This window comes from Cynocephalus volans, chromosome 2, assembly GCF_027409185.1.
Source record: "Cynocephalus volans isolate mCynVol1 chromosome 2, mCynVol1.pri, whole genome shotgun sequence".
Lineage (NCBI taxonomy): Eukaryota > Metazoa > Chordata > Mammalia > Dermoptera > Cynocephalidae > Cynocephalus > Cynocephalus volans.
This window is the reverse complement of record NC_084461.1, coordinates 101,390,972-101,407,979: the sequence shown is the minus strand read 5'-3', so window position 1 is coordinate 101,407,979 and position 17,008 is coordinate 101,390,972. Positions and strand designations below refer to the sequence as shown.

At 37.7% G+C, this 17,008-nt stretch overlaps 1 protein-coding gene and 1 pseudogene across 2 annotated transcripts in view; both read right to left on the bottom strand.

Moving 5' to 3' along the window:
• The window catches only part of AP3S1 (adaptor related protein complex 3 subunit sigma 1), a 57,778-nt gene that overhangs the window by 16,336 nt on the left and 24,434 nt on the right, over positions 1-17,008 (bottom strand). The gene's annotated exons all lie outside the window — the stretch shown is intronic.
• LOC134369463 (small ribosomal subunit protein uS5-like) lies at positions 11,330-12,213 on the bottom strand (annotated as a pseudogene).

Genomic DNA, 17,008 nt, shown 5'->3' with positions numbered 1-17,008 from the left:
AAACTACAAAGCCTTAGCACCATTACTTAACAAAAGCACTTAAAAATACTCAAATCAGGCTCCCTATTTCCATGTGAGGGAACAAAAAAAGCTCAGAAATATTTATCAAGATAGATGGACATAGTCCAAGTCCCTACCACATCTACTGTGGCCAATAAATTTTAATTAGCAAATCAGTGTACAAGACCATTAAAACTTACAATAGAAAGAGCACAGACTTTTGAATCAGACTTACCTGGGTTCAAACTGGCTGAATAACTTGTATGACCTTGGGTGGAAAAAGTTACCTCAGCAGGCCTGGGTTGGTCAAATCCTGCTCATTCCCCAAAATGGCCAGTTTTCAGGACTAGTCCTTGGCCGCTCCTGAGATCTAAGCTCTGACCTTTTGGATAAAAGTGTTTTTGTATGCCTGAGGTCTTGGGCCACACTCTATCAGTTTGAGCAGATAGTTTATGCTAACACTGTGATTTATGATGAATTCCTGCTTTTTCTCTGGAGCTTAAGTAACCAAGGCCTTGGGTCTCACACAGGTGCTACATGCCTATGTGAATGGCTCCAATAAAAATCCTGGGCACCTAGGCTATGGTGAGCTTCCTTGGTTAGGAACACCTTGCACATGTCATCACATACTTCTGAGAAAATTAAGCATGTCTCTTGTGACTCCAGTAGGAAGGGATCCCTGGAAACTTGCAACTGGTTTCCTCCAGACCTTCCCACCTCATGTGCCTTTGCTGATTTTAGTCTGTATCCTTTCACTATAATAAACCATGAGTATATAGCAACTTCTGAGTCCTGTGAATCTTAGCAAATCATCAAGATGATCTTGGGTATCCCTGACACAATCCTTCAAAAATTAATCTTTGAAATTCCACCTTGCATAGCTATCACTGCCTAGTCTATTCTCATTTCTATTCTCACTACCTCTCTTCAGTGGCAGCTTTCAGATAGAATGACCATACAATTTACCATCCAAAATGACTAAGTATTATTTAATATTAAGTATTAAGAGTAAAAGGGAACACATATTGATAATTATTATTGTTATAATAATAGTAAACCAGATGTAAACCAGTATTATCCCAGGCAAACTGAAATACATGGTCACCCTATTCATAAAATACTAGGAGGCAAGGAGTAAAATCTACACAGCAGGCTTCTTGCTATAACTGTTCCAACCTCAGGCCAATTTACGCACAGATCCACAATGGAAGGATCCTTCCTGGCATCAAGGCAGATGGATAAAATGGGTGAAACAATGTATATATGTAACTATATGACCATAATCAACAGTGTCTTAGATCAGGGGTTAGCAAACTTTCTCTGCAAAGGCGCAGAGAGTAAATATCTTAGGGTTTGTGGGCCATACAGTCTAGCACAAAAGCAGCCATAGACAATACATAAACAAATGAGCATAGCTCTATTCCAATAAACTTTATTTACAAAAACAGGTGGCAGGCTCAATTTGACCTGCAGGCTGTAGTTTGACTCCTGACTTAAGTCTAATCACTGGGAAAACTAATAGGTCTGTAGTAATCAAGAATATATGTTGTTTTACTCAAATCTTATTTGTGGGAAGAGGGCAGGTTATTAAGATGATTAAGAGTGGGAGATACACAAGGTGTTATATTGTGAAATATATATTTGGTTTTCCTCTCATTTCCTGTCACAGAGCTCCTAAAACCCTTGGAATCTCCAAAGTGATGTGTCTTCTTATATGATAACAAGATGATCGATGGCTAGGGGCTCCCAGATGGCTTCAGGATGGGGCTACTTGCCAAAAGAACCCACCACGTTATTACAGAGTTGGAACTTTCAGTCCCACCTCTCCCACCCATCCACACATCCTCAGGGGAGGGGAGAGGAGCTGAAGTGTTAAGCTGATCACCAATGGCCAATAATTTAATAAATCATGCCTATGTAACGAAGTTTCCATAAAATCCAAAAGGACTGGGTTCTGGAAAGTTCCAAATAGCTGAACATGGAGGTGCCTGGAGCGTGGTGTGTGGGAGGGGCATAGAAGCTCTGTGGCCCTTCCCACAGGCCTTGCCCTATGCATCTCTTCCATCCGGCTGTTCATCTGTATCCTCTTTAACATCCTTTAAAATACACAATAAACTTAAGTATGGTATAGTGCTGAGAACATATGCTTTGCAACCTGGGTTCAAATTCCTGCTCTGCCACTACCTAGCTATGTGGCCCTGAACATCATTTAACTCCTTTAAAACTCAGAACTATAAAACAGTGATAAAACAACCTGCCTTTCTGGGTTATCATAAAGATTGAGTTAAACAATTTAGAGTGCCCAGCACAGTTCCCAAAACATTAATTAAATGGCAGCCAATATTAGTCATCTGGCAGCTAATATTATTCAATATTATAAACATGTGACTTTAGAATTAAAATAGAAATATAAAATACTAATTCTGCTGATAAATACTAATATAAAAGTGAATATAAAATGCTCTTGCCGCCAAAATGTGATTTTCTTATTAACTTAGAAAACACTGTTCATATTTAAGCCAGAACATACCACTTACGAAAAATGTGAATACTAAAAAAAAATAAAAAGTATAAAAGTGCCCTGCAGCAAAATGTCCTTATAAATACATGTTCTTAATTTATGAAAAGAATTCTTAAAATTTAAAGCACTCAAATACTGTTTCATTAAAAAAAAAATCAAAGACCCTCTTCAAAAACTTTCCATTAATTTTCTTTTGATTTAGCAAAAATTATTTAATGTAATTAGAAATCCACAACCCCAAAGTGGATACACACGGATGATCTGTTACATCCACAAGGCTAGTAAAAAAAAAAAAAAAAAAAAAAAAAAAGCTAAAGAGCCTTGAGGGTTCTAACCAGAACAAAAATAATAACGAAGTTACTGTTGCATTATTATTTCACAAGAAGAAAGATAAAGAGCCAAGAAAGGTAAGAGTGACATGGTAAATAGCACCCTCTTGTGTTTCATTTTTAAAATGATATAAAGTTTAAAGCGAATTTCAATTTAACAGCCATCTATCTATCTACTAAGTAGCTACTCAGGTGACAGGGATATAAAACCAGACAATCTCTGGGCTCAGAGTTCCGGTCAAGATGGCGGAATAGACGGTTCCCAGCGTCACTCTTTCCCACAAATCAACCAATTTACAACTATAAAAATGTAACATCAGTCAAGCTGGGGCTGCTGGAGCTCAGGGGAAGAAGAGGAGAGAGCTATGGAGTTCATGAAGGTGGGAGAAACTATGATGAGAGAAAGAAAAAGCTGCTCTGAGCATTTCGGGCCACGGCTGCTTTAAGGCTCGAGCTGATGAGCACATGGAGCAGGAGCCAGCAGAAGCTGCAGCTGTGCCCTTCAGATGGAGTTACTTGGAGGTGGCAGGGGAGAAGAGGGCCTTGGTGGCCCCCAGGACAGCAAGACCACTAATAGGGTTTCCATGGACCCATGCAGGAGCAAGGAGCCAGAACAACTGAAAAAAGGGAGCCATTCAGAGGCTGGTGAGTCATCGCAAGGGACCGGCCAGTGCCCCTTCCCATAGGAAGTGTTTGGAGCATGGGCTGTGGGCAAGATGGGAACACCAGGAGAACACTGGGACACAGCAAGGACAGCCAACCTTCCCCCCATTCAGCACAGGACCACTCAGAGGAGACTGGTCAGGAATATAGAATTGCTTGGGGCTCAGTTTGATGAAAAAACTCAGACCCAGATCAGAGATTCTACAGAACACAAACCCTCCAGGTCTCCGGAAAGTGGGAAGTACCTATAAGATCAATCAGTAAACAGCTGAGTTGCACAAAAAGCCTTCCCTAGGGAATCTGCAGCAAAGCAGCAATTTAAACAACCACACAGCTCAAGTACTGGTTCCCACAGGAAGTTCCCCCGCATTAGAAGCAAAGGACAAAAACTTAGTTCCGGCCCAGGCACACCACCACCACCACCTTGGGGCCTGCCTGGGAACCAGAGGCTTGGATCCGGGGACCCGACCCCACTCCCACTTCCAGGCACACTGCACCAGCACCTTACCTCAGGGCCCACCCAGGGACCCCAGGCAAGGAGAAGGAGACTGGACCTCTCTCTCACAACCAGGCACACCAAGCCAGTGCCTTGGGTCCCACCCAGTGACCTGAGGTATGTAGCCAGGGACCGGACCCTCCTCCCACAACCACACATACCATGCCAGCACCTCGGGGCCCACCTGGGGACCCAAGGCATGGAGAAGGGGACTGGACCTCTTTACCACAACCAGGCATACCGGGCCAGTGCCTTGGGGCCAGCCTGGGGACCTGAGGCATGGAGAAGGGGAACGGACACCCCTCCCACAATCAGGCACACGGAGCCAGTTCCTTGGGTCTCGCCCAGTGACCCAAGGCACGGAGAAGGGGACCGGACTGTCCTCCCACAACCAGGCACAGCGTGTCAGCACCTCAGGACCTGCCCGGGGACCTGAGGCATGGAGAAGGGGACTGGCCCCTCCTCCCACAACCAGGCACACCATGCCAGTGCCTCAGGGCTTTCCTGGGGACCCGAGGCATGGAGAAGGGGACCAGACCACCCTCCCACAACCAGGCACATGGCGCCAGCACCTTGGGGCCTGCCCAGGGACCAGAGGCATGGAGAAGGGGACCAGACACACCCCACAACCGGGCATACTGCCAGTGCCAAGGAGCATACCAAAAACAGCACCTCCATGTGGGTGGCCCATGGAGATGGTCTGCCAACCACTGGAGTGCATTCACACAAGGAGAGTCACCCGCAGAGACAAAGAAAAGAAGAGGATGTCTCTCTCCACAAAGCCCATGTCAGAGTGACAGAAGAAGCATCTGCTCTATGATAATACTGGGGGATCTGATCACATCTCTCAGCACTGGACAGATCATCTAGGCAACAAATTAACGGAGTAACCATTATTCTTTCAGAAGGACAGAAGAAATCAAGGGTAATTAGAGGAGGGAGGGGTAGGGAATGGGGGAAGGGGAGAGATTGGACAAGGGGCATAAAGAATAATTACGATTTGTAACAATATATATATGCTAGTAATATTGATTTGATCAACATATCTCAATGTTCAATCCCAAAAATGTGTATAATCAATTTTGATTCAATAAATAAAATAAATTAAAAATAAATCTCTGGGCTCAAGGAATTCAAAGGCTAGTGGAAGAAAAACTACTTTAATTTACTAAAAGAATAACATTTTAAGCCTTCCTTCAATAATTAATTATTTTAATAATTACCTAGCATTCCAAAAATAAATTTAAAAGATAGAGATATTCAGGAAAATGCCACATCCACATATAAACAGGGTTCCCCTTTCCTGTGCTCTTCTATCAAGAGAACTTCCCTGTGTTTCCTTATCTTCAAAAATCTGTATGTCTAGGCCACAAAGGATACCAGGAATCTATTATGAGGCAGTTTAGTACTTAAGAGTACTTCATACTTAAAAGCACAAGGTTTAGCATATCTATACTCAAATCCCAGCTTTGCCTCTAACTCTGAGTTCTAGGACAAGTTATTTAACTCTAGGCCTCAGTTTCTTCATCTGGGCATAATAATGTACCTATGGCATAGAGTTGTTTTAGTGATTAAATGAATAAATACAAAGGGCTTAGAACAATGTCTCACAAAAGAAAGCACTCGATACATGTTATTATAACACTATACACATATGGAGAAATATATGCACAGGTAAAATAAAAATAGACGCCACCAAATATCCTTAAGTAATACCACTTTTTGGCAGACCCTTTTTAGAGCTTCTAGATTTAAAAAAAAAAAAAAAAGAAAAGAAATTCCTGGGGCTGGCTGGTTAGCTCAGTTGGTTAGAGCATGGTGTTATAGAACCAAGGCCAAGGGTTCGGATCCTGTACTGGCCAGCCACCAAAAAAATAAAAACAAAGTAAAAACAGTATATATACTTAAAAAGTTTCCTTTCCGGGTTTAGAAAGTCCTGTTAAAACTCAGAAGGAATACATCCTACTCTTTCAAATCTATAATAAACGAAATATGAAAGGGTTAAACTGAGACAAGAAGTGTCTCCAGTGCAAGAATTAGAGGCACAAACTTAAGAATACTTATAATATTCCAAGAGACCTAAACAAATTTTTTTAGTCACCAGCAAGTTGTGCTAGAGAGATACATCTTGGCTCAAGCCAAGAATAAAAAAAATGCCACTAAAAATACTAAATGTACAAAAAGAGCTAGGGAACACAAACTGAACTTAAAATCAGGTCAATTACCTTTGAAGAACAACTATGAATGTACCTTATGTACACTCTCCAATATGTACTGTTCCATGTACTATTCTGAATCTTTAAAGTATGGTGCTTAAACTGCGTAAATAGCACTCGACTCAGCATATGACTGGATTCTGAATTGGATTTCCATTAAACCTGACCAGGACACTCACATGCCAACGACAATGTTAGTGAAGACGGAAGCATTAATTGTGCATTTACTATGTACCAAGCACTTAACATATTAAACTCTCAACTTCAATATAAGGAAATTAAGAGTTGATGAAAGGACCATCTATCTTCTATATTGTCATAATAATTCTGAAAGAGTTTATATCAATTTTGTGTGTGTTTTTAAAAGAAGGTTAATGATAGTAATAGCATTTATTGAATATGGCATTTCCACTGTTCCAAGTGCTTTAAATAGATTATTTTATTTGTTCCTTCACAGTAATCCCATAAGGCAGGTGCTTTTATTATCAACCATTTGCAGAAGAGTAATCTAAAGCAAAAGGTTAACTAACTACTAACAAGTAATAGAGTCCTGATTCAAATCCAAAAGTCGCACTGCAAAACCCACATTTTTAATCACTATTCATACCCCTCCAACAACAACGAAGAATATTTTATTTTTAATGGAGTAAGAAGCGATTATTTAGAAAATTTGTTAAATACAGAAGAGTAAAAAGCAAAAATTTAAACTGTCCATACTTCTACCACCCACAAACATCTGCTGTTAATAGTTAAAATCCCATTCATAACTTCCTTTCAAAAAAATAAGTAACCAAAAATATAGGCTTCTCACAGCATTCTTTAAAGCATATTCAGTCATTTCTCAGTGGGTTTAGTGCTATGACAATAGACCCAGACAAAGCCATAACAGAGATGCATAATTCAACCCATAGGAATTATAAATCAGCCAGATTTGGGGATAGAGGAAGGAAACAATATCATCTACCTAAATCAGATGATAAAATTAAAAAAGAACAAAAGAATTAATAAAGGATCCATTGGAAACTCACTAATGTATCTTTGAAACCAAGAGAAAGACATTTAAACATCTTAAGAAAGCAGAAGAAATGGGAAATACAACTGGAGCAGTGAATGATTTTGGCCATAATATTGGTGTAGACTTCTGGAAGTAGAAGAAAGTCATATTGCTTAAGTATATATTATTAAGTCATATTATTACTTTAACCTAGGGAGGAGGGCTTTGAGACCAATCCTTTCTCTATGTGATGAAGTGTCTGCTATCATTTTTCCTATCACTGTGTTAGGAAAGAATCAATCTCGGGACCAGGCCAGGGCCTCTCAAATCAATAGATAACCTCAGAAACAAGAAAACGGTTGCATTACTGGTTAAGTGATTTTTAACTCAGGAAAATCTAAAGTAACAGAAATTATAAAGTGAACCTATAGTATTAATATTCTCATGTTAAGTTTAGAAATAACCTGTATAGTTGGTATTTAAATACTTCAGACTTAAAAAGAAATGGCATTGCAAGAATATCTAACAGATTAGACTTTTATAAAACCAATTTTAAATGTATATCTGAATAGCCAATTGAGAAGTGATTTTTAAGTTGAAAGAGATATATTAGAATATATAAGTTGAAAGGATATATTAGAATATATAAGACAACTTAAGAATCACCATAATCCACAAGCATTTTTGTTACGTATATTTATTTTAAGAGATATTTAAGAATTAGAGAGTGTTTGTAATTTAAGTGCTTAAAAATAAAATACATTAAATATAAAAATTCAGTTTAAAATACAGGCACTCCTCGCTTTACATGGTACCATGTTAATGGATCTCAGTTACCAATGAACCATTCAAAATAATGAAATGGTTCCTATAAACCTGAATTTCGATTAACGTGGTATTGTGTAAAGCAAGGACTTCTTGTACTATAGCAAATTTAATTATGTGTAGCCCCTCCACTTAAATAATTTAATATGATTTGTATGGTGAATTTCAAAGTCTAAGGAAGAACTAGGTTTTTGAATTTGTGAGGTTAATATGTAATTAATTTAAAAAAATGAAACTAGCCTCTGAATAATTTATTCTATGCATAAAAGCTACTCATGAGAACACTTAAAAAAAACTTATGTTGACACAACTATTAGCACTACATGAGGGTACCTGGAAAGTTAGTGGAAAAACAGAATTAAAAGATTAATATGAATCATTCCACGAACTTTTTGAAGGTTCCTCCTTAAACTTCCAAGCAAAAGCTTATTTTTAAAACAGTATTTGGCCTTGAAAGATATCCTTCTACATATAGTTGAATACGGTACAACTGAAATTTTGGGCACTGAATTAAAGTGAATAAAAATATAAGAAAGCTTTTCCTTACAGTAGAATTCCAACACATAGAAGGTGTGATGGAAAAACTGCCATTTGGTAAACACCACAAAGAACTGTTTTAGGAAAGAGCCATCAACAAATGCTATTATGAATTGAGTTGTGTCTCTCCAAAGTTTAATGTGTGGAGGCTTGATCCCCACTGTGACAGTGTTAAGAAGGGAGGAAATCCTATTGTGGTCGTTGAAAGGAGGGGCCCTGGAGAGGTGATTGGATTGTGAGGACTGTACACTTGTGAATGGATTGATCCATTCTTAAAATAATGGGAGTGGTTCTGGTGGCTTTAAAAAGACAGTGAATGAGGAGGTTACTCTCTGCTCCACCATTTTGCAATGTGATACCTTGCATCACTGAAGTCACCACCAAAGAAAGCTCTCATCAGATGTGTTCCCTGGACTTTGGACTTCCCGGCCTCTGAAACTGTAAGCAATAAATTTCATTTTCTTATAAACTGCCCAGGTCCAGATATTTTGTTATAAGCAACAGAAATGGACTAATACAACTGCTAAAATTAATCAACAAATATATGATTAGAAAAAGGATATTTATATAGTTTCAAAATATTCCCCATAAGATAGTTATTAGCACAAAGGGAAAATGGAACTTTACAGTAGGTAAACCTGGCAGGCCCCACCTTAACCAAGTGATCAGAGTAAATATCACAAGTAACGGAACAAATCGACATCACGTACCTCCTGCTATGATACACTGAGAAGAACATAACATCACTTCTGTGGTATTCTTGCCAAAAATTCATAACCTGAATCATTATGAAACATAATACAAACCCAAACTGAGGAATATTCTACAAAATAACTGGCCAGTTTTTCAAAGGATCAAGGTATGAAAGACGAAATGAATAAAAGACAGAGAAGAACTGTTACAGAGTAAAGAAGACTAAGGAGACATGAAAACTAAATGCAATGTGTGATCTGAATTAAACTCTGAATAAAAAAAAAGACATTAATTGGACAAATGGCAAATTTTAAACAAGGTCTGAAGATCAATAACAGTATTATATCAATGTTAATTTCCTAATTTTAATAGATGAATCATGGTTATGGAAGATATCAAATTTGGGGAGTTTGGATGAACAAACATGGTATGCAAGAATTCTTTGTACTATGTTTGCCACACTTTTGTAAGTCTAGAATAATTTCAAAATAAAAATTTTTTTAAAAATTTTAAAGAAAAAAAAAATGTTTTAATAGAGCTTTAAGAGTACTCTACTCCTCGACGTCCAATTTCTCCCTGAAAACCAACCATTTTACACTAGGAAATGACAAATTTATCTTAAACCCAAGAAAAACACTAACAAAAGCTGAATTTTTCCTATAAAACTTACATTGAAGGGGAGATAATAAACTTAAGTTGCCTCCAGGTCCAAAATTCTGACTTTGAATGAGTACTTGAGTTCCAAAATACTTCCTTCATCACTGTGAAGTAATAATGTTTCTACTATATTCTAGGCCCTATTTTGGCTGCCTGTATACATTAGCTCTAATTCTTACAACAATGCTGGCAAGGTAGGTATAAATATCAGTACCTACAAAAAGAAAACTGGGGACAAATGAGGCTAAGTAATCAGCCTAAAGTTATATAATAACGGTTAGGTGACAGAGCCAAGATTCAAACCTATGCTACATGACTTTAAACACCAACTTGACACCATGGCTCTCAAGAGGACTGATGAGATGTCAACAAAACATGTAAATTAGAAAAGTAGGTATCATCAAATTTGATACCAGGATTCATCATGAACAAGTTGCAATGTAAATAAATGAGAGGTAATATAATATTTTTAATTATTAGAAATTAGACTTTTCAACAATGAAAATAAGACAGGAAAAGAATTTTCAGGCACCCGAATAATTCTAACAGAGTCTGATTCAAATTGTTTACAGAAATATTTTTTTGGTTTCCCACACAGAAATAAATCTTCCTGAAAATAGAAAGTTTTAAATATGCTGGTAACAGAGTACGGTGTAGGAAACAGAATTTTCCCAAAATGATCCTGGGCATTCACTCTGGATTGCCTGGAAAATAAGTTCGCTGTGCCAGGGTTCCCTCTTTCTCCAGCAGGAGGATCTTCACCAGAACTCATATGCCCATGGGACCAGGGATTTATTTCACCCCAACAGGGGAGCGGCAACTTCCCACAATCCCAAAGCCTTGGCAGCTGGTTTTCCCAGAAAATTCTTAAAAATAGGTGGCAACAAACCTAGATACACAAGGCTTAAATAGCAAAGCTGCCACCCCAATGACAAGGGTACTTTAAGTATACCCTCATAATAAAAGAAAACGATGAGTGGGTGAAGGGACTCCAATTGGCACACCAATATATGTTCAGTAGGTCAGTGGCACCTACCTCAGCATAATTTTCTACTGAAAATGGGAAGATCAGGGATAATTCTTCACTCAGTTTCCCCAATTAACCCTATTATCACATGTGTCACCATGTAAAATTCATCCCAAGCCATCACACAACATACAGGATAAAAAGATTCACAAATGCTTCTAAAAATGAGAATGTTAAAAAGATGAAAGGACTTCTTTATCTAATTCAGTCTGTGTAGTAATGAAATAATACTTTATATGCCTTTCTTATACACATATGCTTTAATGATAATGTTAGCTAAAAACCAACCACTGAGTACTACATGTCAATCATTTAGTCATGGGATTCACGTAAAATATTTTTCTTTCTTTCCTTTTATCTTTTTTATAGGCTTAATTTTTTTTCTTGTATAAAAGCCACATTGTAGTAGCCACGGCTGGAGCCTGGGTCCTCTGTCTGGAGACTCTGCTGTGGGTCTTTAAAAGATGATCAGTAAATTCCTGATGGGGAGACTTGGTCAAAATGGTCTCCTTCCAGAGGCCAGCGGTCAGATAGCTATAAGTCTTAGACATGGCCTTGGCGAAGTTGACCAAGGTGGCAGTATAGCCCCTGGCTGAGGTGTAGCAGTTGTCAATACTGGCCGGCCATCAGCAGCAGCTGCTTAGGTGCAGGGGCTGAGATGATGCCAATGCCTCTGGGGACAGAGATGAGGCACACCAACACAGAGTCACAGTGGCCTGTCACCTTGCAAGGAATAGTGCGGGGCTTGGCAATCTTGTTCCTCCAGTAGCCTCTCCACATGAGGACAATGGAGAGCTTGGCCAGGATCACGGCCCCTAGGATGGTGACGGCTACCTCTCTGGAGCACCTAACACCCAAACTGTTATGGCCACTGTAGTCCCTAATGGTGACAAATGCCTTGAACCTGGCCTCCTGGCAAGCAAGGGTCTGCTTTTGCATTGGCATAATCTTCAAAACCTCATCCTTGAGGGATGCCCCCAGGAAAAAAAACAATCATCTCAGATAACTTGATGGGCAGGGAGAAGAGGAAGATCTCCTCCAGGGACTTGATCTTCATGTCCTTGACCCAGAGGTCCAGCTTGGTGACAGGGATCCACTCCCTGTCCTTGTCCTTGCCTCCAGGAGCTCCGTGGCCATGTACCAGGCCCCAACTGCAACCCCGACCCTGGATGCTGCTGCCAAAGCCTCCCTGGCCTCCCATTCCAGGGCCCCTGGGGCCTCCACGCCCTCCCACTGCAATGGTGTCATCAGCCATTTGGCATTATCTTGGAGAAGAAGTATAATATCTTGGCATTCTTTTCTCCATTCTCAGAGAAGAAATACAATATCTTTCTGTAATGCTTATACCTACTCTATGAGTTGGTATTATTATTACTCCCATTTTGCAGATGAAGGGGTCAAAGAGGCTAAATAACTTGCCCAAAGTTATATAGCTAGTAAACAGCAGAGCCTGAATGGTCTTAACCACTATGAGATATTAGATTACATTAATTCACTGATCTTTCCAACAGCCTCAAGAGGTCTGTAGGCAGCATATTGAAACATGCATACTTTACATGTGAAAAAGTTCAAGGTCTATGAAGATTAAATAATTTGTTCAATATCATACTAAATTAGCATTAGCAGCCATTAATAAAATAATTTCACAAAAGCTAATCTAACAGTATTGAAATAATGACAAATGCCACACGTAGAGTTCTAGTTTAAATATGTACTCTACACCAAGCGCAAGGGTTTGGATCCCCATACTGGCAGCTACCCCTCTCCCCACAAGAATTAAATACATATTCTAACACCACAGTTGAAACATATCTTTCTAAAACTAAAGAAAAGCTTAGGTGTTAGTTCTCAATTTTTTTACTAAGTACCACTGAACAGAACTGTTGCTGTCATAATTGTGACATGTGATACAGAAAACTATAACCAGAATTCATAGTTATCCAGGGAAATTTTAAGCCTCTGTTATTAGTGTTGCATAATAAACTAATTGAGAGCAATATGCCTTCTTATAAATAACTGAAATAACCCAACATTAATGTTTAATGAACCTCCATTCTCACTCTGTAAATATTTTAACACTTTCAATGAAGATATGCTATAACAGAAAGAACTCTTTAAATAGTTATCTATTAACTGAAATTTGCTTATATGGCAGCTACACTAGAATAATACATATCAGGAATAAAAAAGGATTGCTCTTTTTTCCGACTTACAAGTAACTAAAGAAACAAAAAAAAACAGAAGCTAATTATTCAATTGTATAACATGCTGGTATAAATTCCATATTGAATTTAGTAATAATGCCTTCCCCCAGATTTCATACAAAATATTAAAGTCAAATCTGGCACAACATATGCATATCTTAGAAACACTAAATCTTTACATAAAAATACATGCTTCCAGTTATCCTTTGAATGGTATCATTTTTAACACTTAAAATAGCATAATTAATAAACATGTTTAGTAATTATATGTCGATGTTAATTAAGTATGCTTGATCTGTTGTTCTCTAAAGATTATGCCAGACCAAGAAGTTTTAATCTAAATTCTCTCAGTTTATAATATTCTACTTTTACTTTTTACATTAAAGTTCCCTTGCTCATAACTAGAGGATGAATATATCAAGAAAATCAGTTCTATATAAGCTCTTAATAGCTGTTTGATAAGCCAGAAGCAAAAATAATAAGCAACTCACTTCCATCTTTGTTCATTCAACTAATGTTCTTAAAATGGCTGACTCATGCATGCTCAGCCCTCCCTCTTAAGTATTTAATGAACTGCGGTAATCAAAGAGGAAAGACAGCAACTACGGAACTTCCAACATATTCATGGTACTGACAGACTTAATAACCTGTAAGGTAAATTACAGAACTTTTCTTTTTTGTGACACAGTAGATCACCATGTGATAACTGAATAGGGTCTTGTAAAAACAGCTCTAGCCTACTTCAGTAATAGAAAAATGACACAATTCTCCTGAAATCCTCTTTTCTGTATCTTAACTAATACCAAAACAAATTATCAACATATGAACACTAACAACTAAAAAGTTCTGCAAAACACTAGAGATAGTTTCCACTTTCCATGAGCACATGATAGAATTTACTTCAGATATGATATAAGATATTTATTCTTTAGTAACTTCCCATCTAGTTCCCTTCTGAGATATAACAACTATTCTATGATAGCAATTAAGATCAGCCAGAGCATCAAAATAATAACCAAAGATGATAACTTCATCTCAGTACGCAAGTACAAAATATTTCTGATTTACCTCTAGGAAAACTCATATTTGCTTTAATCTTTCGTTACTGCAGTATTTCTCTTCAATAAAATAGACTGCATTTGAAACAGAATCTTTCTCCTGTTTTTCCTCTTGTAACTCTAGTAGCTAGCTCAGGTAAACAAAAAACAGTGTTTGGAATGTAGTGTGTATGTTTACCACTCTCTTCAGTCATGGATAACTGAGAGAGAAATAGCACCATTCTCTATTAAAAACTTTTTCTGTAAAAATACAAAGCTTCCTTGAAATAACAATATAATGAATTAACTATTATCCCTCATGTGGGCTAAACCAAGAAATGTAATAACAAAGTTAGAAGGCAATGCAATATATAGTCCTAATCAACCTTAACTGTTACCAGTACATAGATTAGTAAAATTTAGCCTTTTTTTTTTTTTTTTTTTTTTTTTTACTAGAAAAGCCTTTGGGAAAACAAAACCAAACTTAGCAGTGCTTCTCAAGTAGTACCCAGGAGGAAAATAAACATACTCATATATCTAAGGGATCTTGAGGCATATTTACTTCAAACTCAAAATTTCTTTGAGGTCTCCTCTTAGACCTTTAAATATTATGGAAACTTTATACTCTACCACATAATATATACATGCTTATCTTAAAGGTGCCATTTCCTCACCACTACCAATTTTGGGGGGAAAAAAAAAAAAAAAGGAAGAAGAAATTATACACGGGAATGTTTGCCTTGATCACTTTGTGGTTTCATGTAACTCTGATATCTAGCTCCTCCTCAAAATCCAGTTTAAGAATTATAGATTTAAGAGTAATATGACATTAATAGCTCCATTTATCACTTATCTTTCTTTTGCTTCATTAACAGTTTTTAATATGGAGTATACATAAAGCAAATGTATTTCACAGGGCCTGGTTTTCCAAAGCCTTGCAGTTTCAAATGTTAACATTGCAAGAGACAGCAAATTTTCCCCCAGGCTATAGTCTCTGTTGTAAGATAAAGAATTGTAACACCGCAAGGTTGCTGGCTCAAAGACAGACAGGTTACTGATTGATATGTAAAGATACTGGGAAATTGCTGTAAGAAGAGAACATTTGCTAAAATCAAGCTTTTTGTTGGTGGATCAACTTAACTTCTTGCAAATTGCATTATGGAATGTCACCTTGCTTGTCTTACTGAATGTTATCTGCTTCTATTGTTAAACTTGTTAAACTATACTTAGCAAAAACCCCACCTATGTTCTCCTCCTGAAACTTCCTGGTCTGGAGAATAAATGTGGGAAGAGAACCCCAATTCGTGGTTAATTTCCCAAATGGAAGGAATGCCTCGCTCTTGAGGGTTCTGGGAGATTAACCACTTTTTGGGGCTTCTCACCGCTCAGAAGAGATGGGCTTTGAGTAATCTTTGGCGGCTCCGTCACCCAGGGGAAAAGGGGTGACAAATCTGTGGGAAGCAACGCAACATTTTAATATCTAAAGCCTTAGTCTAGCCACTTATAATATTTTTACACTTTGGTACTCAGAATTTATTGTTTGGATTAATTTCTCATTTATCCTGTAACACTAACTAGAGCTCAAACCATGCCTCTTTCCTGCTGATTTAAAAAACAGAAAACTTGTTTGACAAAAAGCCCCTCTTCCTTTTCACATGCAGCTATCTGCAATTTACAACTTACCTACACCATACCCCTATGCTTTGTACTGTCCAGGAAGAGAAAGAAAACATAAACTCAGCATATTCCCTCATGGTAATCTTAATCCAGTGTTGACAGAATTAATTTTTAAACTTTTTATGGAAGTATTACATACAAACAGAAAGTATAAAAATCATAAGTGTACATAGAGCTTAATGATTTTCACAAGTTAAACACACCAATGTAACCAGCACTCAGATTAAAAACAAGAACAAAGAACAAAATGTTACTAGCATGTAGTAACTACTATATTTTATTTTCCTAGCTAACTTCTTTATGATTAGCCTTTGTTGTGAGTTATCTTAAATAGAATGCTAAATATGAAAGCATTAAATACATTCATTCACTCATTCCTTCAACAATTATCTGTTGAGGAACTGCTATGTGTCAGATGCCATTCTACACACTGGGGATAAAACAGTGAATGAAATAAACAAAAATCCTGGCCATCATAGAGCTTCTATTCTTGTAAGGGTAAATGATAATAAATAAGACAAAGTAAGTCAATTATATAGTATATTAGATGTTGATAGGTGCTAAGGAAGAGAATAAAGCAGAAAAGGGGATAGAAAATGTCAGAAGGAGAATTTTTAGGAAGAATGGCCAGAGAATACCATATTTAGAAGGTGACGTACCGGACAAGATCTGAAAGAATGATGGAGCTAGCCATGGGAATATCAAATGGAAGAACACTCTTGGTGTACAAAGGTTCTGAGGTAGAAGCATGCCTGATATATTTGAAGAACAGCAGCAAAAAGGCTAAGCAAAGGGGAAAGGAGTAGAAGATGAAGTAAGATAAGTAATGGGGTGTCGGAGAGGAGAGTCAGATCATTGTGGGGCTTCATGGGCTATTTGTAAAGAATTTGGCTTTTACTCTGAGTGAAAAGTGAAGCCATTGAATAGTTCAAAATGGAAAAGTATAAGATGTGCCATATTTCAATAGTTATCACTCTGGCTGTTGCACTGAGAAAAAAACCAAAGGGGGAAAAAAGTGGAAACAGACCAGTCAGGGAACTACTATAATTATACAGGCTAGAGAATGACGGTTTGGACCAAGGTAGTGGCTGTGGAAAGGGTAATAAATGTTGCATTCTGTATATCCAACAGG